At 43.2% G+C, this 25,345-nt stretch overlaps 1 protein-coding gene across 1 annotated transcript in view; it reads right to left on the bottom strand.

Annotated features, from left to right (window-relative positions):
• tbc1d5 (TBC1 domain family, member 5) overlaps positions 1 to 25,345 on the bottom strand; it is a 783,418-nt gene that overhangs the window by 603,581 nt on the left and 154,492 nt on the right. The window contains exon 2 of the mRNA XM_072508754.1: positions 11,101 to 11,177. The gene's annotated coding sequence lies outside the window, so the exon portion shown is untranslated. The remainder of the gene's footprint in view (positions 1 to 11,100; positions 11,178 to 25,345) is intronic.

The following is a 25,345-nucleotide window of genomic DNA, read 5'->3' as shown; positions in this document are numbered from 1 at the left end:
AAGCCAGGAATCGAACCTGGGACCCTGGAGCTGTGAAGCAACAGTGCTATCCACTGTGCTATTGCTCTTGTGTATTCCTCAGCAGAAATACTGCACCAGTGTGTGAAAGAGCAGCAAAACAGATGTCCTCAACAAATCATCAATTCTGCAGTGAAATCAACATCTGCACCATGGCTCTGAGCCCTGTCGAACATCCCAAGTCCTGACATGAGCCAGAAAGCAAAAACGATGAAGGAGTTTGACTGCATTAAGGCAAGCCACGAAGAACTACCACAAAGAACCTACTGAATATGCAACTCAAATCATGCAAATCTTCAATCGGTTGCATACCTTAATAGATTTTTCAAAAATAATTTTATAGAGAAATTATTTTAATCTTCAGCAGGAATGGGCATAGAAGGCAAATATTTTGAAATGTATTTTTCAATATTATATTTTGTGCATACAATGGTAGCTCAGAGCAACTTAAAAACATTTTTTTTTTAAAAATTCTCCTTTTTCACATTTTCTCCCAAATTTACACCCACCAACAATAAACAATAATCAGTAACAAATATGTCAATCCCCTTATCAATAACAACGATCCCATCCTCCCACCAAACCCAAAACATTAGCCCGCATGTTCACATAAACAAATGACAATGAGGAACCAGGAATCACCCATAGTCACCATTAACACACACCTCCCCCCAACCCTCCCCCCCCCCAACTAATGTTCGATGTTATCCAGTTCTTGAAGGTGCATAATGAATAATGCCCATGAATTGTAGAACCCCTCCATCCTTCCCCTCAGTTCAACCTGCTCAAGAGTCAAGAATTCCAACAGGTCCCCCCCACCACGCCAGGGCACAGGGTGGAGAGATTGCTCTCCAACCCATCAGGATCCGCCTTCGGGTGATCAACGAGGTGAAGGCTACGACATCTGCCTCTGCACCTATTTCCAACCCTGGCTGGTCCGACACTCCGAATTCGGCCTCCCGGGGGCCCGGGTCCAGTTTCACGTGCACCACTTTAGAAATTACCCGAAAAACCTCCTTTCAGTAATGCTCTAGCTTTGGACAGGACCAAAACATATGAATGTGATTAGCGCCCCCCACCCCTGGGGGGGCATTCACTCTCCGGAGCACCTCACACCAGAATCCCTCCTCCATATCCTCTCCCAACTCTTCCTCCCACTTTGCTTTGATCCCTTCTGGTGGTGCCTTCTCCTCTTCCCAAATAGCTCCGTAAACCGCTGACACTACCCCCTTCTCCAGTCCCCCTGTCATCAGCACTTCCTCCAGCAATGTGGAGGCGGCTCCACCAGGAAGCCCTGTATCTCCTTTCTGGCAAAGTCTAAACCTGCATGTATCTAAACATTCCCCCCTGCTCCAGCCCATACTTCGCTTCCAGCTCCTTCAGTCCTGCAAACCGACCCCCAAGAAATAAATCTTTTAGTGTCTTAATCCCCTTCTCCTCCCATTTCCGAAAATTTCCATCCCACCTCCCTGGCTCAAATCAGTGATTCCCCCGAATCGGCATTTCCCTTGACCCTGCCCCCAACCTGAAGTGTTGGCGAAACTGCCTCCAAGTTCTCAATGAAGCTATTCTCCCCGGGTATTTCCCCGGAGCTATCGGGAGCAGCGCTGTTGCTGGTGCTTTCAATCCCGACCCCCTGCACAAACTCTCCTCCATTCTGACCCACTGGGAATCAACCCCTCTGACCCAGCTCCGCACCTTCTCCACAGCTCAGAGCAACTTGGAGTAATATTCAAGTGATATCTGATCTCCCGATAATTGTGGCATCCCTCGAAACACTCTACCCTACTGGCAAATATGTTGATCTCGTTCCCACTTTGCCTAGCTGCCTTTTGGATGAGTAGCCGTATCATGTGCTTCAAAGTTACTTTTTGCAATCAGTCACCCCACTATCTACAATAATCTGCTCCTCATAACTGCCCAATAGATGCATGTGTGAAGTGTACGGCACTTTGCTTTCTGTGCACTGTTCAGAATCTATAAAGATATAATCAATGCCAATTAGCCTTGAAGAATGTACCTCAAGAGTGTGATGCCCATGTTGTACAATCATGGTCTTTGCATCACTTCCTATAAAATTACCAGGTTCTTTCTGCCTTTCCCTTTGTAATACACCATAGCTCCATGACTAAACTGTTTACCTGATGGCCTTTTATGATGCCGTAAGACTCATTGAATTTTCTTTGAAACCTCATCTTTGATGAGAGCTTTTCTACCTGCATGCAAGATATTCAAGGGAGGTGAAAAAGTAGAGATGATGCCAATTACCTCTACGAGCATGGTGAGGCATCCAACATCAACTTTGGATTACTTCTGTAGATCTAATGGTAGACTATTACCTCAGCAAGCCCCCCCCCCGCCCCCCCGGGCTCCCGAGTGGCAGGCGCACAATAGGATATGTTGGTACCATCCGATATTTAAGACAAATGTCACATTGAGCCGTGATTTACTCAATAAGGTCACTGTATTCTTCATCAGTCACTCAACATCTCTCAGTAGAGCTTTCAGTTTTTATGGCTCAGGATGTGCAAATTGTCTATGCAACTTCCAAATAATCATCTTTCTGTCCACCAAACTTTTATCTTCAGAAGTTAACAAGACGGAACAAATTATTTGACGAGAAGTATCGGATTTCCTTAATGGCAGGCAGTCATGGCCTGACTGAGTAAAATGTAGATCCCCAGTTTTCACAAACATAATCATTCCGTTATTCTCCATGTCAAGCTTTTTTCATCAAATGTCTGCTTAACAATAGAGGTATCTTGTTCGAGACCATTTCAGTATTGATTCTGAGATGGATCCCAGCTATCCCAGTGGGCAGCACGGTAGCACAGTGGTTAGCACAGTTGCTTCACAGCTCCAGGGTCCCAGGTTCGATTTCCGGCTTGGGTCTCTGTGCGGAGTCTGCACGCTCTCCCCGTGTCGGCGTGGGTTTCCTCCGGGTGCTCCGGTTTCCTCACACAGTCCAATGATGGATTGTGGGCAGCATGGTGGTGCAGTAGTTAGCACTGCTGCCTCACGGCGCCGAGGTCCCAGGTTCAATCCGGGCTCTGGGTCACTGTCCATTTGGAGTTTGCACATCCTCCCAGTGTTTGTGTGGGTTTCGCCCCCACAACCCAAAGATGTGGAGGCTAGGTGGATTGGCCGTGCTAAATTGCCCCTTAATTGGAGAAAAAATAATTGGGTAATCTAAATTTAGAAAAAAAAAGGTTAGGTGGATTGGCCATGCTAAATCACTCTTCGTGTCCAAAAAGGTTAGGTGGGGTTACTGGGATAGAGTGGAGGTGTGGGCTTAAGTAGGGTGGTCTTTACAAGGACCGGTGCAGGCTCGATGGGCCGAACGGCCTCCTTCAGCACTGTAAATTCTGTGATTCTATCTTGCAAGAGAGAATTACACTTTTGCAAGAAATTAGCACATTATCTTCACCAATCTTGAAGCAGGTAGAGCTTCCATACTCCTTAATCTTCCTCCGATCTGCTTTACGGAAAGACTCCATGCAGCAGTTAAGCCAATCCACCCCACACACTTTAGAAAGCCAATCAAAGCTGTACAGTTGGATGAGTCAGCGACCTATTTCAAGTGCTACTTCTTTCGCTGCAGGCAATTCATTGTGTTATGATACTGGAAATCACTATTCCTCATGTATTTGTCAGGATCAAGCACCTACGGTCACCGTCCCAGGTCCGCTTTCTTTCTCAATTCTCAAAATGGCTAAAACTGCAACCATCAGAAACTCCATCTTGGTACTGGAATCTGTGTTTAATATTTTGTCGACCTCTGAATTCTGCCACCATGGAAACCCTCCATTCTTTGCTTTACTGCAGAGTTGTTTTATTCGATAGTAAAGTAGCTGGAAATTACCATCTTCCCAAATAATTTTTAGGGCCGCTCGAGTGCATGTCATAGAACTGAACCGCCGCCAATACCAAAAGTCTTGCGACGTGAGAAATGCATGCACAATCTAATAATCTCAACAGCAATACAGGCCCCCAGAGTCTGTCCTTCTGGTATTCTGCATCTGAAATTGTCAGCAGCAGTAAGCATCATTTGAGAAAAAGCAGACTCAAACTTCTTATTCAGCAACAAATCACCAAAGTTTAATGTTCATCTCCTGCGACCATGTCAGTTCCACTAATTGCACGCTGAGGAAGAATTTAGTCTGAAGCTAACCTGCACCTTAAAATAGGTTTATTTCCAAGCCAGTGAAGCAAAAGAGTTCCCTCAGTGTTCCAGCTGTCCCCATTTATGCTCTTTTGCATATAATCAATTAATGTCCCCATTTATAGGTGACCAATATCAATCACACGTATAACAATGCAACTGCCTTAACAATGTAATTGCCATTAAACATTTCCAATGTTGTATTTTAAGGCCCAATCAACTAAATAGAAGAACCGATATTAACTGAGGGATAAATTAAAAGGGGCCGCTCCGAAAAAACAACCCGAGCACAGCCCCCCCAAAAAAAGAGGAACGGAAACTTAAAAACATTAAATCAAAATGTGAAAACTGGGTCGATGAAACATAAACCTTTCCAATGTAATTGCCATGTAACAAAGTGATTGCCACTGGACCTTAACAATGTAATTAATAAGACATTGACATGCAGGGTCAACTGGGCTGGATGCACTCTGTCAACTCTCTGCTTGTTTATCCCAATTCCCAAAAGTCACCCAGCAGCAACATATCACAGCTGCCATTTATGTAGCTGCTTAGTTACATATTAATTTATCTCAACTGCACAGGACAGGTCCGTGTGCTGTAGCATCAACGTTGTAAAGGACGGCAAAAGTAATAGACTTCAGATCTGGAAATTGTACCAGTGACCCGAATGCTATTTTGTAGTTCACAAAGTCGATTTTTGATCCATTTCAGGTACCAGTATGATACATCTTGCTTCAGTTAAAATAATCTATCCTTACTAAGCTCTCAATTTTGAAAAGGTAAAATGTAGTAAAATATAAAGAAATTAGCAACAACTAATTTGTTTGAAATGTTTATCTACTTGGTTTATTTACATGTTATAGTTTTAAAAGAATCCAAATACTGTAACACATTGTAAACTGATGCCTTTTATCCACCGTATAAACAATCTAAAAACATTGATCTCATATTTACAGACAAAATACTTCAAAGCAGGATATTTTCACTGTTATATAAGGATAAGGAGCCTCTTTGAGTAGACAGACAGCGAGCTGAGTAAAATATTGTTTTCCAAACGACTTGGAATGTCTTTATTTAATGAACATTTTAATCGGAAATAAAGGTGACACCTTGTTCAATAGGACACGGTCTACTTCACCATTCTACCAAACCAGAGAAATAATACCCCTTAAAAATTGCCATTTAATTGCATTGGATCTCACAGCTAACAGTTTAAAATGACAATTATATTGTAAATATACAAACAATAACGTTATTTGATTAATTTCTCGTTAATTCCTCAGCATCCTGCAGGGATTAAGCACTTGTCCTTGAAATTTCAACTCCTCCCATTTGCTTCTTCCCCAACAAAAGAGTTCTCAGATCAGTAGTTGTACATTTCAAAATATTGCCCATTAATACAATTATAAAAATAGACAAAAGTGTTTGACTATATTAGGAAGAGAAAGGAAAGGGATACCTAAGATTTTCATTTGACTGGTGGATGGAATTGCATGATGCTTTTTAACAATAACGGGAGTAATTTAAAATTATCACTTAGTGATAAACATGCATTAAATGAATCGGCAATCCCCTTTTACTCCCGGCTTGATTTTCTTTTCTATTGAACTCCTTAAGTTAAAATACCTCCACTAATTCTCTCACATGCCATGCACAAACAACATTGCTTCTGACATTGATAAGAAAACAATACAGAAGCTAGGTGATTTTTAGACTCAGAACCACAGTTTGGAAACCTTTCAATATATTCAAGTCATTGGGCAAATAAGATTCAGCAAACCTGGTGGATAAAGCGCATTTTTACGGCTGTGCTAATTTCTGTGGATTTCTCAATATGTTCCAGTCACAAAAATAACCTTCAACCATCATCCTCCACCAAGCCCATTTTGTATCTTTTTTGATCAGTTTCCTATACGGAACCTTGTCTAAGACCATAAGACATAGGAGCGGAAGTAAGGCCATTCGGCCCATCGAGTCCACTCCACCATTCAATCATGGCTGATTTCAACTCCATTTACCCGCTCTCTCTCCATAGCCCTTAAATTCTTGATTTCTCGAGGAATTATCAACTTCTGTCTTAAAGACACTCAATGTCCCGGCCTCCCCCGCCCTCTGTGGCAATGAATTCCACAGACCCACCACTCTCTGGCTGAAGAAATTTCTCCTCATCGCTGTTCTAAAGTGACTCCCTTTTATTCTAAGGCTGTGCCCCCGGGTCCTAGTCTCCCCAGCTAATGGAAACAACTTCCCTACGTCCACCCTATCTAAGCCAATCATTATCTTGTAAGTTTCTATTGGATCTCCCCTCAACCTCCTAAACTCCAATGAATATAATCCCAGGATCCTCATACGTTCATCGTATGTCAGGCCTACCATTCCTGGGATCATCCGTGTGAATTTCCGCTGGACCTGCTCCAGGGCCAGAATGTCCTTCCTGAGGTGTGGGGCCCAAAATTGCTCTCAGTATTCTAAATGGGGCCTAACTAATGCTTTATAAAGCTTCAGGAGTACATCCCTGCGTTTATATTCCAAGCCTCTTGAGATAAATGACAACATTGCATTTGCTTTCTTAATTACAGACTCAACCTGCAAGTTTACCTTTAGAGAATCCTGGACTAGGACTCCCAAGTCCCTTTGCACTTCAACATTATGAATTTTGTCACCATTTAGAAAATAGTCCATGCCTCTATTCTTTTTTCCAAAGTGCAAGACCTCGCACTTGCCCACGTTGAATTTCATCAGCCATTTCTTGGACCACTCTCCTAAACTGTCTAAATCTTTCTGCAGCCTCCCCACCTCCTCCATACTACCTGCCCCTCCACCCATCTTTGTATCATCGGCAAACTTAGCCAGAATGCCCCCAGTCCCGTCATCTAGATCGTTAATATATAAAGAGAACAACTGTGGCCCCAACACTGAACCCTGCGGGACACCACTCGTCACCGGTTGCCATTCCGAAAAAGAACCTTTTATCCCAACTCTCTGCCTTCTGCCTGACAGCCAATCGTCAATCCATGTTAGTACCTTGCCTCGAATACCATGGGCCCTTATTTTACTCAGCAGTCTCCCGTGAGGCACCTTATCAAAGGCCTTTTGGAAGTCAAGATGGATAACATCCATTGGCTCTCCTTGGTCTAACCTATTTGTTATCTCTTCAAAGAACTCTAACAGGTACGACCTCCCCTTACTAAATCCATGCTGACTTGTCCTAATCCGACCCTGCACTTCCAAGAATTTAGAAATCTCATCCTTAACAATGGATTCTAGAATCTTGCCAACAACCGAGGTTAGGCTAATTGGCCTATAATTTTCCATCTTTTTCCTTGTTCCCTTCTTGAACAGGGGGGTTACAACAGCGATTTTCCAATCCTCTGGGACTTTCCCTGACTCCAGTGACTTTTGAAAGATCATAACTAACGCCTCCACTATTTCTTCAGCTATCTCCTTTAGAACTCTAGGATGTAGCCCATCTGGGCCCGGAGATTTATCAATTTTTAGACGTCTTAGTTTCTCTAGCACTTTCTCCTTTGTGATGGCTACCATATTCAACTCTGCCCCCGGACTCTCCTGAATTGTTGGGATATTACTCATGTCTTCTACTGTGAAGACTGACGCAAAGTACTTATTTAGTTCCTCAGCTATTTCCTTGTCTCCCATCACTAGATTACCAGCATCATTTTGGAGCGGCCCAATATCTACTTTTGCCTCCCGTTTGTTTTTAATGTATTTAAAGAAACTTTTACTATCATTCCTAATGTTACTGGCTAGCCTACCTTCATATTTGATCCTCTCTTTGCTTATTTCTCTCTTTGTTATCCTCTGTTTGCTTTTGTAGCCTTCCCAATCTTCTGACTTCCCACAACACTTTGCCACATTATAGGCTTTCTCTTTTGCTTTGATGCATTCCCTAACTTCCTTTGTCAGCCATGGCTGCCTAATCCCCCCTCTGATAACCTTTCTTTTCTTTGGGATGAACCTCTGTACTGTGTCCTCAATTACTCCCAGAAACTCCTGCCATTGCTGTTCTATTGTCTTTTCCACTAGGCTCTGCTCCCAGTCGATTTTCGTCAGTTCCTCCCTCATGCCCCTGTAGTTACCTTTATTTAACTGTAACACCTTTACATCTGATTCTACCTTCTTTCTTTCAAATTGGAGATTGAATTCTACCATATTATGATCACTGCCTCCTAAGTGTTCCCTTACTTTAAGATCTTTAATCAAGTCTGGCTCATTACATAACACTAAGTCCAGAATGGCCTGTTCCCTCGTGGGCTCCATCACAAGCTGTTCCAAAAAGCCCTCCTGTAAACATTCAATGAATTCCCTTTACTGAAGCCATGTATAAAACTGCACTGCCCTCAACTACATACCTAGTCACCTCCTCGAAAAATTAAATCAAACTTGTTAGATATGATCCTTCCTGACAAAGCCATGCTGATTATCCTTCATTAATCCGGTCCCTCAGAATTTTTTCCAATAATTTCCCTACCACTGATGTTAGACCTCATTGGCCTGGAATTAGATTTTTCCGTACTTCCTTCTTGAATAATAGTACCACATTAGCTGTCCTCCAGTCTTCTGGCACCTCTCCTGTGGCCAGATTTGGAAATGTGCCAAAGCACCGAAATCTTCTCCCTTGCCTCACACAGCAACCTGGGATACATCTCACCTGGGCTTGGGGATTTATCCACTTTACACCTGCTAAAACATCGAACACCTCCTCCCTCTCGATGTTAATCTGTTCAACTATATCACAGTCCCCCTCCCTGCTTTCTGTATCTACATCATCCTTCTCCAAAGTGAACACAGATGCAAAATACTCATTTAATACCTCACCTATGTCTTTCGGCTCCACACACAGATTCCTACATGTAGGCTAGACCAGGTAAGGATGGCATATTTCCTTCTTCTAAAGGACATTACCGAACCAGCTGGGTCTTTTCTAGAATCAACAGTGACTTCATAGTCATCCTTAGACTTTTAATTCCAGATTTTTAAGACATTAATCTGCCATGGTGGGATCCGCACTAGGGTCCCCAGTGATAACCTGGGTCTGAGTTACTAGTCCAATGACAATACCACTTATGCCACCACCTTCCCCCACATCATGTAATAGGCACTTATCCAGGGTAGCAACATACATGCAGCATTCATATTTGTGGGTACCAAAGGTTAAACATACAATATTTTATTTTCCAAAGTTAAACACTTTGCTTATGACATATGACGTGCGGGGGGGGGGGGGGGTCTGGAAATACTAGTCCATGAATCACAAAAAGCTAGTATGCAGGTTCAGCAAGTAGTTAAGAAAGATAATACAGGTTGAGCATCCCTTATCTGAAATTCCGAAAACCGGAAAATTCTAAAATCTGCACCTTTTTCCGAGCATGTTGCACATGCTCAGTTCCCAACAGCGCAGTTCCCAATGCTCATCGTATACGCAATTCCCCACGCGCACCGCATGTGCGCATTTCCCCACGCGTACCGCACCTGCGCAGTATATTCCGAAAACCAAAAAATTCTGAAATCCGATGTAAATGTATTGGAAGCAGTCCAGAGAAGGTTTACCAGACTAATACCTGGAATGGGTGGGTAATCTAATGAGGAAAGGTTGGACAGGCTAGGATTGTATCTGCTGCAGTTCTGAAGAGTAAGAAGTGACTTGATTGAAACATACAAGATCCTGAGGGGTATTATTGACTGGTTGGATGTGGAGATGATGTTTCCCCTTATGCGGGAATATAGAATGAGGGGTCACTGTTTAAAAATAAAGGGTCAGCCATTTAAAACTGAGATGAGGAAAAAGGTTTTCACTCAGAGGGTCTCGAGTCATTGGAATTCTCTTCCTGAAGAGGTAGTGGAAGCAGTCTGTTGCCATCTAAAATGGCCGCCCGCAAAGGATAATGGGAACTGTGGTCAGGTTGGGACACAGACGATACACAGCTCATGTGTATTGTGCAAAGGAAACCAGGCCTAAACAGAAACTTGCACCTGCTAAAGGTCAATCACCAATCTCCCCAGGACAATGGGACTCAGATTGAAAAATAACAGTAGTAACAGACTCGGGAGTGCCTATTCACCTTATTTGTAAGTGCATACGTGTCTTGGACAATAAAAACCAGGACCCGCCCAGCTATCAAGGTACCCGTATCTAACTGGCCAGAATCGATTAGGGTGATCAAAACCCTATTGATCCATTGGATCCCGAGTTGGGACCGCCCAAAAAGGTGCGAAAGATCGGAGGATAAGAGGAACTGCGTGACCAATGCTTGCTCTCTTTTGGGACCGGCCTCTGCCCCACCAACTGTAGCACCTAAGGACCAGCCAAGTTCAAGGACCCGCGATCGCTACCAGAAGGATGAGCCTCAGCCCAGCCGCACCTGATAACTTCCAGCCGCCACACGCGGGGAAGCAGTTAAGGCCTTATCTAACCTGCACAGAGCCAGTCACTTTAAAGTTAAGTAAAAATCATTTAAGCTGTTAGGTATAGTTTAATGTGTAGTAGCGTGTAGATTATTAAGTATAGAACCAATCCTATGTCTAATAATAAACAATAACTGAACTAATATACTGGTTGTGTGGGCATTTGTCCAATACATGGAACGTACTCGCATCTTGTGGTACTAATAAAGATATAAGTCCAACAAGTCTTTTAATATTTTGACGGCAGAAAGGTGGATAGATGCTTGGTAAGCAAGGGGGTGATAGATTATCAGGGGTAGGTGGGATGTAGATTTGAGGTTACTATCAGATCAGCCATGAGCTTATTAAATGGCGGAGCAGGCTTGAGGTTGAATGGCCTACTCCAGCTCCTTGTTTCATATGCCAATTTGATGCAAGTAATATGTCCACAGTGAAAATTATTCCTCAAGATGCTTTGTCTTACAAAATAACAATCCAATAGCAAATATACTCACCAATCTTTGATTAATGTTTACTCCAAATTTCTTATTAGATGCCCAAGTTAATAACTGATCATGCAGCCAATCAGCATCTAGAAGAGAAAAACAAAAAATTAGGAAACCAAATATGCTGTCAAATAGCTTTTAAAAAGTGTGAGGTTAGCCTGTAGACTTCCTATACTAACAATTTGCACTGTGTAGTTTTACTTTATCATTAATGAACTCTTTGAAGACAAAAAAGAACAATCCTTGAAGAACTGAGGGACACAAATTTCCTTCCTTGAGATACATCACCAAACAGTTATAAACATGATTTCTATATGATGTGCGATTGTCTAGAAATACAGATGACAGTATATAACGCAGTAAAGATATTCCATTTACATAATTTCACAATAATTTTAATGTACCACCTTGCTGATTTGCTGCAATATTCAAACGCATATTCAGGACTTTTGGGAGGAAACGGGAGCACCCGGAGGAAACCCACGCAGACACAGGGGGAACGTGCAGGTTCCCATCAGAGACTCTTTACCTTTGCAATTCCTCAACTCTACTCACACAGATTCTATGCCTTCTAACCCAATATTGGTTATTGCTATCGATTTAAATTCATTTCTTACTAACAATGCCATCCCACCCCCTCTGCCCATCTGCTTGTACTTTCGATAGGACACATATCCTTGCATATAAGAACACAAGAACTAGGAGCAGGAGTAGGCCATCTGGACCCTAGAGCTTGCTCCACCATTCAATAAGATCTTTTTGTGGACTCCGCCCGCACACCACAACCTTTTATTCCTTTACTGTTCAAAAATCTATCTATCTTTGCCTTAAAAACATTTAATGAAGGAGCCTCAACTGCTTCACTGGGCAGGGAATTCCATAGATGCACAACTCTTTGGGTGACGATGTTCCTCCTAAACTCAGTCCTAAATCTGCTCCCCCTTATTTTGAGGCTATGCACCCTAGTTCTAGTTTCACCCGCCAGTGGAAACAACCACCCTGCTTCTATCCTACCTATTCCCTTCATGATTTTACATGTTTCCCCTCATTCTTCAAAATTCCAATGAGTATAGTCCCAGTCTCTCCTCGTAAGCTAATCCTCTCAACTCCGGAATCAACCTAGTGAATTTCCTCTGCACACCCGCCAACGCCAGTACATCCTTTCTCAAGTAAGGAGATCAAAACTGTACACAATACTCCAGGTGTGTCCTCACCAGCACCCTGCATAGCTGCAACATAACATCCCTGTTTTTAAACTCCGTCCCTCTAGCAACGAAGGGCAAAATCCAATTTGCGTTCTTAATTACTTGCTGAACCTGCAAACCAGCTTTTTGCAATTCATGCACAAGGACCTATATCATCTCTCACCCAGGTCCTTCTGTACAGCAGTATGCTGCAATTTTTTACCATTTAAAATAGTCCATTTTGCTGTTATTTCTACCAAAATAGATGACCTCACATTTACCAACATTGTACTCCATCTTCCAGTTTGCCACTAATCTTTGCCACTTTGTATGCGTTTTCTTTCAATTTGATACCCTCCTTTATTTCCTCAGATATCCATGACTGATTATTATTTTTCCTACAGTCCTTCTTTTTCACCGGTAAATACTTTTTCTGAGCACTGTGAAAAATCTCATTGCAAGCCCTCCAGTGTTCCTCAATTGGCCTACCACAAAGTCTTTGCTCCCAATCTACTCTGGCCAACTCCTCCCTCATTTCATTGTAGTCTCCTTTGTTTAAGTACAAGACACTGAAATTAGATTTTATGTTCTCACACTGCAACTGTATTTTAAATTCAACCATACTATGATCGCTCCTTCCGAGAGGATCCCCAACTATGAGATCATTAATTATTCCTGTCTCATTACCCAGGACCAGATCTAGGATAGCTTGCTCCCTCGTAGGTTCCGTTACATACTGTTTGAGGAAACTATCGTGGATACATTCTATGAACACCTCCTCAAGGCTGCCCTGACCGACCTGGCTTCACTAATCGACATGTAGATTAAAATCTCCCATATTTCATAAAATCCACAGTGCAGGAGGCCATTCAGCCCATTGAGTCTGCACCAGCCCTTGGAAAGAGCACCCGACCCAAGCCCACACCTCACCCTATCCCTATAACCCCACATAACCTTTTGGACACTAAGAGGCAATTTAGCATGGCCAATCCACCTAACTTGCATTCTTTTGGACCTAACCAATCCACCTAACCTGTACATTGCCGTATCATTTTTACATGCATTGGTTATTTCTTTGTTTATTGCCTGTCATACCATGATGTTATTATTTGGCGGCTGATAGACTATGCCTATCAGTGACCTTTTCTCCTCACTATTTGTAACTTCCACCTAAATGGATTCAACCTTTTTCTCCATGAAACCTACATCATCTCTCACTACCGCCCTGATGTCACCCTTAACTATCAGTGCTACACCTTACCTTCCTGTCTGTCCATCCGAATAGTCTGTTACCCCTGGATATTTAACCCCAGTCGTGACCATCCTGCAACCATGCCTCTGTAATGGCCACTAAATCATACTCATTTGCGATGATTTGTGCCATCAACTCATTTATCTTGTTTTAATGCTATGAGAATTCAGGTAAATTGCCTTTATGCTAGTTTTTATACTTTCTTTTTGAATCCTAACACCTCCATTAATAACAACTCCCGAATTCTTCTTACCTTTATTGTTTGTCATAGCTTTCCATTTAGTCGAACCTACCTTCCCACATGCTAACCTGCTGCTTTGCTTTGCTTCCCATCAACCATTTTACTTCCCACTGTGTTACCCTTCCCTCCCCCTCTCCCTCCCCCCCACTTGCTAGTTGCTAGTTTAAAGTGCTTGAGACCACCCTATTTATCCTTTCCTCCAGAACACTGGTTCCAGATTGGTTCAAGTGGGGACCGTCCCAACGGTACAGATCCCTCCTGTTCCAATACCGATGCCACATGAAATGAAACCCCTCCTTCCCGCACCACTCCTTTAGACGTGGGTTTACTTCCCTAATTTTCTCATCCCAATGTCAATTCACGCGTGATTCGCGTAGTAATCCAGAGATTATGACCCTTGAGGACTTGATGTTTAAATTTAGTTCCTAGTGCCTGATAATCTCCCACCAGGTCCTCTTTCCTAGTCTTGCCTATGTTGTTTGTCCAAACAAAAACTGGATCCTCCCCTCCCTCTACAATATCCTTTCAAGCCGGTCAGAGATGTCTTTCACCCTGGCACCGGGCAGGTGACATACCATGTGGATCCCAGTCCTGATCACCTTGCAACCACGTCTGATGCTCACATCGTACCTGCCAATTTCAATGTGCACAACAAGTTCATTTACCATGTTTCGTATACTGTGTGCATTTAGGTACAACATCCTCAGTCCTGCATTGATCTCCCACTTCTCATAGTTGTCCCTTTTTTGCTGTGCCTGAAGTTAGATTGATTCCTGCCACTTTCTATACTCTCTGTTCTAATGTGAATTCTGAAAACTTTTGCTAACCTCTCCTCAGCCCTCGACCCCTTTAACCAGTTAATTAACGTGCACTCCCAACTTCTCCTCTAACTTAGATTTTCTAATTTTCCATACAACTGAACCCTCCACCTCACTATTTAGTTGTCTTGTGCCTTGTGGATAGGCTTTGAGGAGTCAAGAAGTGAATTACTTGCTGCAGGATGCCTAGCTTCTGACCTGCTCGTGTAGCCACAGTGGTTATATGACTCACCCAGTTCAGTTTCTGGTCAATAATAATCGCCAGGATGTTGATAGTAGGCAATGGTATTGCCATTGAATGTCAAGAGGCAGTGGTTAGATTCTCTCTTGTCCAAGGTGGTCATTGCCTGGCACTTGTGGTGTGAATGTTACTCACCACTTGTCAGCTCAAGCCTGGATGTTGTCCAAGCTGTATTTGGACATGGACTGCTTCAGTATGTGAGTCACAAAAAGTGCTGAACATCGGGCAGTCATCAGCGAGCATCCCACTTATGATCTTATGATGGAAAGGAAGGTCTTTGAAAAAGCAGCTGAAGGCGTTTGGGCCTAGGGCACTACCCTGACGAACTCCAGAAGTGATGTCTTGGAACTGAGTTGATTGAACACTGCAACCATCTTCCTTTATGTTTTCCTCCTGATTTCCTGACTCCAGTTTTGCTCCCTGATGCCACACTCGATCAAATGCCGCCTTGCTGTCAAGAGCAGTCACTCTCCCCTCACCTCTGGAATTCAGCTCTTTTGTCCATGTATGAACCAAGACTGTAATAAAGTAAGGAGTTGAGCAGCCCTGGCAGAACCCAGACTGAGCACCAGTGAGCAAGTTATTGCTAAGCAGGTTTTGCAGCTGTTCATGACCCCCTGTCATCACTTTACTCATGTTCGAGAATAGACTGATTGGGCGGTAAGTGGCCGGGTTGAATTTGTTGTTTCTTCTGTACAGGATATACCTGGGCAATTTTCCACATTGCCAGGTAGATGCAAGTGTTATAGCTGTAGTGGAGCAGCTTGGCTAGGGGCACAGCAAGTTCTGGAGCACAGAGTACTGTTCCTGGAATATTGTCAAGACCCAAAACCTTTGCTGTATCCAGTGCCTTCAGCCTTTCCTTGATATCACGTGGAGTGAATCAAATCAGCTGAATACTGGCATTGTGATTCAGGGGACCTTTGGATGAGACCAAGGTGGATCATTCACTCAGAAGATTGTTGTGAATGTTTCAGCCTTACTTTTGCAAAGATGTTCTGGGCTCCTCCATCATTGAGGATGGGGTTATTGTGAAGCCTTCTCCTCCAGTAGTTGTTTAATAGTCCACCACCATCCATGACTGGACGTGGCAGGACTGCAGAGCTTAGGTCTGATCCGTTGGTATGGGATTGCTCAACTCTGTCTATTAGTTGCTGCGTGGCATGCACCTAATCCTGTGTTGTAGCTTCACTAGGTTGACACCTCATTTATAGGTATGACTGGTTTTGTTCCTACCATGCCCCCCCCTGCACTCTCCATTTAACCAGAGTTGATCCCTGGCTTGGTAGCAATGGTATAGTGGAGGATATGCCAGGTTGAGTACTGTTCTGCTTCTGCTGGTGGCTCTCTCAGCCTCAGAATGCCCAATCTTGAGTTGCTAGATCTGTTCAAGGTCCATCCCATTTAGCATGGTGGTAGTTCTGCACAACACGATGGAGGTGTTGCTCTTTTACCTGAACAACAAGACGCGAGTATATTTCTTGTATATAGAATTTACAGTGCAGAAGGAGACCATTCGGCCCATCGAGTCTGCACCAGCTCTTGGAAAGAACGCCCTACCCAAGGTCCACACCTCCACCCTATCCCCATAACCCAGTAACCCCGCTCAACACTGAGGGCAATTTTGGACACGAAGGGTAAATGACCACACAACCAGTATGTTAGTTCAATTATTGTTTATTATTAAACACAGGCTTGGTGCTATGAGTAATAATCTACACGCAGCTAGTTATTAAACTACACCTAACAACTAAAATGACCTTTACTTAACTTCCAAGTGACCGGCTCTGTGCAGGTTAGACAAGGCCTTTATGTGGATCCACACGTGTGTCGGCTGGAAGTCTTCAGGTTCGTCTCGGCTGCGGCTCGTCCTTCAGCAGGCGATCGTGGGTCCTTGAACTTGGCTGGTCGAGGTGCTGTAGTTGTGCAGAGGCCGGTCCCAAAGAGACAGAAATCATGGCTGCATTGTCTTTTAACTGGCTTGAGTTTTCCCTGCCCCTTTTGTGGGTAGTTTCTGGGTCACTGTCAATCAATTCCTCAGGGCTCCGCCCTCTGATTGATCACATCCAATCAGGGGCAGCCACATCACTTTTGGGGTGGGCACTCGGTGGCCAATCCTGGGAGGGCTCTGTGTAGGAGCTCGGTGCCGCCTAGTCGGGAAGATGATGCGATGGACCTGATGGTCCCATTGTTACTTTAATCACCTTGATTGGGCCATTTGCAGGTGTAAATTCCTGCATTATTCTGGGCTAGAATTGAATCCGGGTCCCTGGCGCTGTGACACAGCAGTGCTAACCACTGCGCCACCATGCCGCTTTGTCTCCACAAAGACTGTGGGGTGGTCACTTCTACTGAAACTGTCATGGACAGATGCATCTCCGGCAGGTAGGCTGGTGATGATGAGGTCAGGTATGATTTTCCCTCTTGTTGGTTCCCTCACCATTTCCCCTACACCTGTTGCACCTGAAAACCAACTTTTTACGACTCATGCACTAGCACACCCAGGTCTCTCTGCACAGCAGCATGTTTTAATATTTTATCATTTAAATAATAATCCCTTTTGCTGTTATTCCTACCAAAATGGATAACCTCACATTTGTCAACATTGTATTCCATCTGCCAGAACCTAGCCCATTCACTTAGCCTATCCAAATCCCTCTGCAGACTTCCAGTATCATCTGCACTTTTTGCTTTACCACTTATCTTAGTGTCGTCTGCAAACTTGGACACATTGCCCTTGGTCCCCAACTCCAAATCATCTATGTAAATTGTGAACAGTTGTGGGCCCAACACTGATCCCTGAGGGACACCACTAGCTACTGATTGCCAACCAGAGAAACACCCATTAATCCCCACTCTTTGCTTTCTATTAATTAACCAATCCTCTATCCATGCTACTACTTTCCCCTTAATGCCATGCATCTTTATCTTATGCAGCAACCTTTTGTGTGGCACCTTGTCAAAGGCTTTCTGGAAATCCAGATATACCACATCCATTGGCTCCCCGTTATCTACCGCACTGTTAATGTCCTCAAAAAATTCCACTAAATTAGTTAGGCACGACCTGCCCTTTATGAACCCATGCTGCGTCTGTCCAATGGGACAATTTCCATCCAGATGCCTCGCTATTTCTTCCTTGATGATAGATTCCAGCATCTTCCCTACTACCGAAGTTAAGCTCACTGGCCTATAATTACCCACTTTCTGCCTACCTCCTTTTTTAAACAGTGGTGTCACGTTTGCTAATTTCCAATCCGCCAGGACCACCCCAGAGTCTAGTGAATTTTGGTAAATTATCACTAGTGCATTTGCAATTTCCCTAGCCAACTCTTTTAGCACTCTGGGATGCATTCCATCAGGTCCAGGAGACTTGTCTACCTTTAGCCCCATTAGCTTGCCCATCACTACCTCTTTGGTGATAACAATCCTCTCAAGGTCCTCACCTGTCATAGCCTCATTTCCATCAGTCACTGGCATGTTATTTGTGTCTTCCACTGTGATGACCGACCCAAAAAACCTGTTCAGTTCCTCAGCCATTTCCTCATCTCCCATTATTAAATCTCCCTTCTCATCCTCTAAAGGACCAATATTTACCTTAGCCACTCTTTTTTGTTTTATGTATTTGTAGAAACTTTTACTATCTGTTTTTATATTCTGAGCAAGTTTACTCTCATAATCTATCTTACTCTTCTTTATAGCTTTTTTAGTAGCTTTCTGTTGCCCCCTATAGATTTCCCAGTCCTCTAGCCTCCCACTAATCTTTGCTACTTTGTATGTTTTTTCCTTCAATTTGATACTCTCCCTTATTTCCTTAGATATCCACGGTCGATTTTCCCTCTTTTTACCGTCCTTCCTTTTTGTTGGTATAAACCTTTGCTGAGCACTGTGAAAAATCACTTGGAAGGTTCTCCGCTGGTCCTCAACTGAACTGTTTCACCATAAAGTCTTTGCTCTCAGTCTACCTTAGCTAGTTCTTCTCTCATCCCATTGTAATCTCCTTTGTTTAAGCACAAAACACTAGTGCTTGATTTTACCTTCTCACCCTCCATCTGTATTTTAAATTTCACCATATTGTGCTCGCTCCTTCCGAGAGGATCCCTAACTATGAGATCCTGAATCAATCCTGTCTCATTACACAGGACCAGATCTAGTACCGCTTGTTCCCTCGTAGGTTCCATTACATACTGTTCTAGGAAACTATCGCGGATACATTCTATAAACTCCTCCTCAAGGCTGCCTTGACCGACCTGGTTAAACCAGGAACGGTATGTGGTAATCAGGAAGAGGTTTCCTTGCCCTTGGTGACCCGGTGCCACGAGACTTAATGGGTTTGAATCAATGTTGAGCACTCACAGGGCAACTCCCTCCCAACTGTGTACCACTGTGTCCCCACCAAAGCAACATGAGCCGATGCCACAGTTTGCCTAAAGTTTACAGATGGTTAAAATAGTGTAGTTAAACCTGAAATAAGCCAATGAACTAAAAGCAGAAACAAATTCATTATTTAAGCACAGATAATCCAATCTAATGCAATTTAAATCTTCTCAGATGGTAAAATGTATTATTAATGTATAATTTTAATGACTGCAGTTCATGCAGTTTATTTACACACAATAAACTCAGGAGGTGAAGAGAAAAAAAATCAAAGCAACAATTTTTCTCTTTCCTCCCATCCCTCCCTAAGCAATACAGCAGGTTGGGAATTTAACCAAACAACTATGAGTTCCAAGTGCAGACAGATAAATACTCTTGAAACTGCACAAACATTTTGAATCTTTTTAGTTCAATTTCAGACAAAGCAAGTGGGCTTCATTGAACAGCTGATTTGTCTGGTTGCACAAGAATTGATGACACTGTTTTCCACTCAAAGCAAATCAGTCATGTTTTTAATGAAACTAAGGTACTTCTCAAAGGCATTTTTTTAAAAATTTAACCGTTATTAATGAAAAGCAAAAAACTCAGGCAAATATACTATGAAATTTGCATGAAAACATAAGAATGTTGAAAAAAGACATTGCCGAAGCTGTACATCTTCACTCATCACAACAACTCACAAGAATACAAAATGTAAAGGTAACAACAATACTCAAGTACTGTCCTACAAAACAGGGTGGGATTGTCCGTTTCTGAGACTAAGTTTTGGCGGCGATGCAGAATTTGTGGACTTTCACAACAGCAAAACTGGCACCGAACCTGGATCGATTCAGCAACTGTAGAGGGGCTAGCATCGGAGCCACGTGGAACACAATCGATTTCAATAAAAAATGGTGCAGGATTTGCCAGGTCCGTGATTGACACTTGGGCGGCTGACAAGCTGCAGTCGCAAATACACATCACAATCCCCCCACACACACTCATCCCAACCAACAAGATGGCACTGGTTGTGCTGGAGAGTGCCCATGAGTTGGTTCGGACCAGAGGGCACCTAGGGGGACACCTATATGTGCCATGGCCCTAAGTGGGCTGTTAGCGGTGTGTGCAGCTGCATGGCTGCCTTTCCAGCTGCAGCAATAGCGTCCGTGCCCGTCCACCCGACCCCACAGCCCACCTCCTGGCCATCCCCTGTTACTCCTCCCTCCCTCCCCCCCCCCCCCAAAGCCCGGCGAGCCGCACAACTGTCAGCAAACTATGGTGATGTTGGACACTTTCCATACCCCCCACCCTCTCTCTCACAGCAGCCAAGCGCCAGTTTCACGATTTTTAAAAGCACAAGTGAACCGCGGCATCGGGTACTCGGCCCATCGGAAGCGGAGCATCGCAGAGGCCCCGGAGAATAGCAGGTCGGCCCTTTAATGACATGCAAATGGTGTTTACTGTACGTGCGGTCCAGACCGTATTGACGCCGCTGTCAAGGTGACAGGGAATTCCGAGTCAAATCGGTGCCCGCAGCGATTTTAGCATCAAAACCTATTCTCCGCCCAATTGCATTTTGCGATTTCAGCGTCAGCCATCGGAGAATCCCGCCCAAGATGTTGTGTTGTCACAACAGATCATTAACTCTGAATGAGAGGTTAATATTTCACATATTCCACATGCGACAGACACAGTTACCTCCATTCCCAGCTTGAGCTGAATTGCAGATCTCAAAAAGGATGGCAACAAGATGACAAGTGGAATGTGGTCCTGAGATAGAAAAATATATATTGGATTTTGTGTTTGTAGCCCTGATAAATTCTCTACTCCAATTCAAAGTTTATTAAAAATAAGATGGAAAAAAAAATCTCACCTACTTAGCAATACTGCTCTCTCAATCTTTTTTCCTTGATTACAAAGTCCTGGCTTCAAATCACCCTACAAAGTCTTACAACACCAGGTTAAAGTCCAACAGGTTTGTTTTTATGTCACTAGCTTTCGGAGCGCTGGCTCCTTCCTCAGGTGAATGAAGAGGTATGTTCCAGAAACATATATATAGACAAATTCAAAGATGCCAGACAATGCTTGGAATGCGAGCATTAGCAGAGATGGGGTAACCCCAGGTTAAAGAGGTGTGAATTGTGTCAAGCCAGGACAGTTGGTAGGTGAATCCCAGGTCCCGGTTGAGGCCGCACTCATGTGTACGGAACTTGGCTATAAGTTTCTGCTCGGCGATTCTGCGTTGTCGCGTATGCGGAATGTTCCCTTCCAGTCGGGGAACACTTCAGCAGTCAAGGGCATTCAGCCTCTGATCTCCGGGTAAGCGTTCTCCAAGGCGGCCTTCAGGACGCGCGACAACGCAGAATCGCCGAGCAGAAACTTATAGCCAAGTTCCACACACATGAGTGCGGCCTCAACCGGGACCTGGTATTCATGTCGCATTACATTCATCCCCCACCATCTGGCCTGCGAAATCCTACCAACTGTCCTAGCTTGATACAATTCACACCTCTTTAACCTGGGGTTACCCCATCTCTGGATCTGTAAAGATTTAATCACCTGCTAATGGTCGCATTCCAAGCATTGTTTGGCATCTTTGAATTTGTCTATATATGTGTTTCTGGAACATACCTCTTCATTCACCTGAGGAAGGAGCAGCGCTCCGAAAGCTAGTGACGTCGAAACAAACCTGTTGGACTTTAACCTGGTGTTGTAAGACTTCGTACTGTGCTCACCCCAGTCCAACACCGGCATCTCCACATCAAATCACTCTGTTTAACGTTGCTTCACTTGAATGCTGTTTATTTCTCAAAGCCTGTTTTTGTCAGTTTACGTCGCCATTTTCAATCTTATAGTGTCTGCACTCGGTTCCAGCCCTTGTCTGCTGCCCCACTGCGTTCTAGGCCAGCCATCAGAGGCCGCGGCTACATGGAGAAAGCAAGGCCTGAATCTGGGAGGAGGAATTACCTAAAGATTTTCGGGAATGCAACCACAACTTCAAGTGAGCACTTACGATACTGCAATGAAGTTTCTTCCTCTGAACTTAGCTTGTGTCGTCCTTCTAAGCCACAAATAAGTAATACCCCATTGTTTTCCTCTTTCTGTTGAAATCAAGCCTCCTCAGTCACTTTATTGCAGTGTTAATGTAAGCCTACTTGTGACACTAATAAAGATTATTATTACTATCAGGGTCTTACATTTGTTTTTAGGAGCTTAAAATTGTAGAATACTTTACAATCTTTCAAACACAAACTTGCTATTGACTCCTAATTTTGCATATGGAGTCTTAAAATTTCAATTTTGGATTTAAAGACAATGGCCAAAATATTTTTTTTACAACAAAAAGTCCACCCGTCAGTCGATTTAGGAGATGCAGGACCAGGACAGACCAAATGAAAAGAGTTATGACATTTTCATTGTGATACTTTAGGCAATTGAATTTGTTACTTTGTTCTCTTGGTGTGCACAGGCACACATCAACAGCTTCTTCATTCAAAGTTTAAAATTAGAATTTTGTTCCCACCACTTAGAGCTGAAGTTAATTTTTTTATGTCACCTGTAGCCAGTGACAATGCAGCAAAAGTAACAAAAACAATAAACTATTTCCAACAAAGTAAATGTGCACTTGATGCCGTAAGTGCATTTATATTTTTATGGGAACACAGTCTCTCAAATGGATAATGGCTGTTGCTACTAATTTACATTAGAAATCAAGTGAGGCATAAAAATCTGTTTTAATGCATAAAGCTACATTGCTTTAATTTACTTTATCCATTGATGAGTCCCATGACAGAAAGGGAGGCTTAAAAGATATGCACTCTGAACTGAAATTCCTGAATACGTCTTGGTGAAAGTTTGAAATTTACAACATGGTTGAAATTGTTCTCATAATAATCTTTAGTATTGTCACAAGTTGGCTTACATTAACACTGCAATGAAGTTATTGTGAAAATCCCCTAGTTGCCACACTCCGGCACCTGTTCAGGTACACAGAGGGAGAATTCAGAATGTCCAATTCACCTAACAGCACGTCTTTCGGGATTTGTGGGAGGAAACCGGAGCACCCGGAGGAAACCCACGCAGACAATGGGAGAACATGCAGATTCTGCACAGACAGTGACCCAAGCTGGGAATGGAACCTGGGACCCTGGTGCTGTGAAGCAACTCTGTGCTACCAAGCTGCCCTCTTGTTGAACAAGCTACATGAACGAGCCCTAATGAACCCCAAATTGTGCTGCTAGCAATAGAATAACAGTAAGAGAATTTTCCCTATTATCTTTGTTATGTTGTATCCTTTAGCTGAAAGTGATTAGAAAGATTTTATACTAAAAAACAGCAAAAGCAGCACAAACACAAAATATAATCAGCAACTGAGATGTATGCGACTAACTACAAAATACAACATTTATAAGCCTACTATGAATTTATAGAATGGCATAAAAGCAACAGTATAACTTCAAAAAAAGTAAAAACAAAATAAAGCAAAAAAAGAATTTCTGAAACAAAAAAAAAACAAAGTCTGGAAACCCAAAGCTGGTCTGTCACCATCTGTACAGAGTAGAGAAGTTTTAAAATTTAGGTGCAGGATCTGTAAAAAATCTTCAGCCTCTTATTTTTTGTTCCTAAAGAAAGGTCCAGCTGCCAATTTGCAATTCTTTCTGATCTCTATAAATGTCAACTGATCGTCTGTGCATTTCCAAAACTTTCTACTTTTATTTCACTGTGACTCAGGGGTCACGTGAGTAATTTCTGAGCACTGTCAAGAAAGACTTGCTCTTTACATTGTCAGAGGGTAGAATCCAAATATGCATTATTCGTGCATTTCAAAAGATAGCTTGATTAGCTCACGCCTACAAAGTTACCTTAGCCATTGTCTCATGGCCCAAATGATTATGTTTAGCATTCTGTTTCCAACAGTTGAATCTCAGATGTTTGTCTTAATGTCTTATTAATGGCACAGGAGATCGGGTCTTTCACATTCCTCAGGAGATTATTGTCTCTGGTGGAGTCTTCACAGACTCAGCATCCCCTCCCTATGAAATGTAGATTGCATAGTAATGCAAATTGGTCAGCCATTTTTGGCTGTAATTTCCAGTCATCCTTTCCAGCCTATTTTTTAAAAGTTTGTTTTTAAAAGTCTTCCAGTCTAAGTTTCCAGCCAGTGGATTAAAAAGCACTATTTGGAATAAGAGCATCTTCAAGACACTTTCCGCTTTATCAAATACAACATAAATTAAATTTTCCTTTGAACTCCTCGGCTCCAAGGGGAACAATCCTTATTTCTCGAATTGCTGTATATACTATACACAAAATCGTGCACATGATACACACTTCCTGTCAATATTTAAAATAAGAAAACTGTCAGCATGTTACATTTTACAGATTAATTAATTAAATAACTCAATGTTTTCACTTTACAGAGTGCAGAGAAGGTTCACTTGGTTCATACCCAGAATGAAGGGGCTGTCTTAAAGAAAGCTTGTTACTGGTGCGTCTATACCTTCATGTTTATTAATAATAATAATAATCTTCATTGTCACAAGTAGGCTTACATTAACACTGCAATTAAGTAACTGAAAAACCGCTAGTCGCCACATTCCGGAGCCTGTTCAGGTACACAGAGGGAGATTCAGAATGTTCAAATTACCCATCAGCGCGTCTTTCGGGACCTGTGGGAGAAAACCGGAGCACCCAGAGGAATCCCACCCAGACATGGGGAGAACGTGCAGACTCCGCACAGACAGTGACCCAAGCGGGAATTGAACCTGGGACCCTGGCGCTGTGAAGCAACAATGCTACCCACTGTGCTACCGTGCTTCCCAAGAGGGTCTACACGTACCCACCGAATCATCTTAAAAAGACTGAGGCTTCAACAGAATATTTTTACCTCAGTTGGACAGGCCTTTACTTTAAATTATATCTGAATGGGGTGGGGGGGGGTAAATACGGCATGGTGGCGTAGTGGGTAGCACTGCTGTCTCACGGCGCTGAGGACCCGGGTTCGATCCTGGCCCCGGGTAACTGTCAGTGTGGAGTCTGCGCATTCTCTCCGTGTCTGCGTGGGCCTCAACCCCACAACCCAAATATGTGCAGGTTCAGTGGATTGGCCATGCTAAATTGCCCCTTAATTGGAAAAAAAAAGAATTGGGTACTAGATTAAAAAAA

Source organism: Scyliorhinus torazame, chromosome 6 (assembly GCF_047496885.1).
Source record: "Scyliorhinus torazame isolate Kashiwa2021f chromosome 6, sScyTor2.1, whole genome shotgun sequence".
NCBI classification, from domain to species: domain Eukaryota; kingdom Metazoa; phylum Chordata; class Chondrichthyes; order Carcharhiniformes; family Scyliorhinidae; genus Scyliorhinus; species Scyliorhinus torazame.
This window is presented reverse-complemented; position numbering and strand designations above follow the sequence as displayed.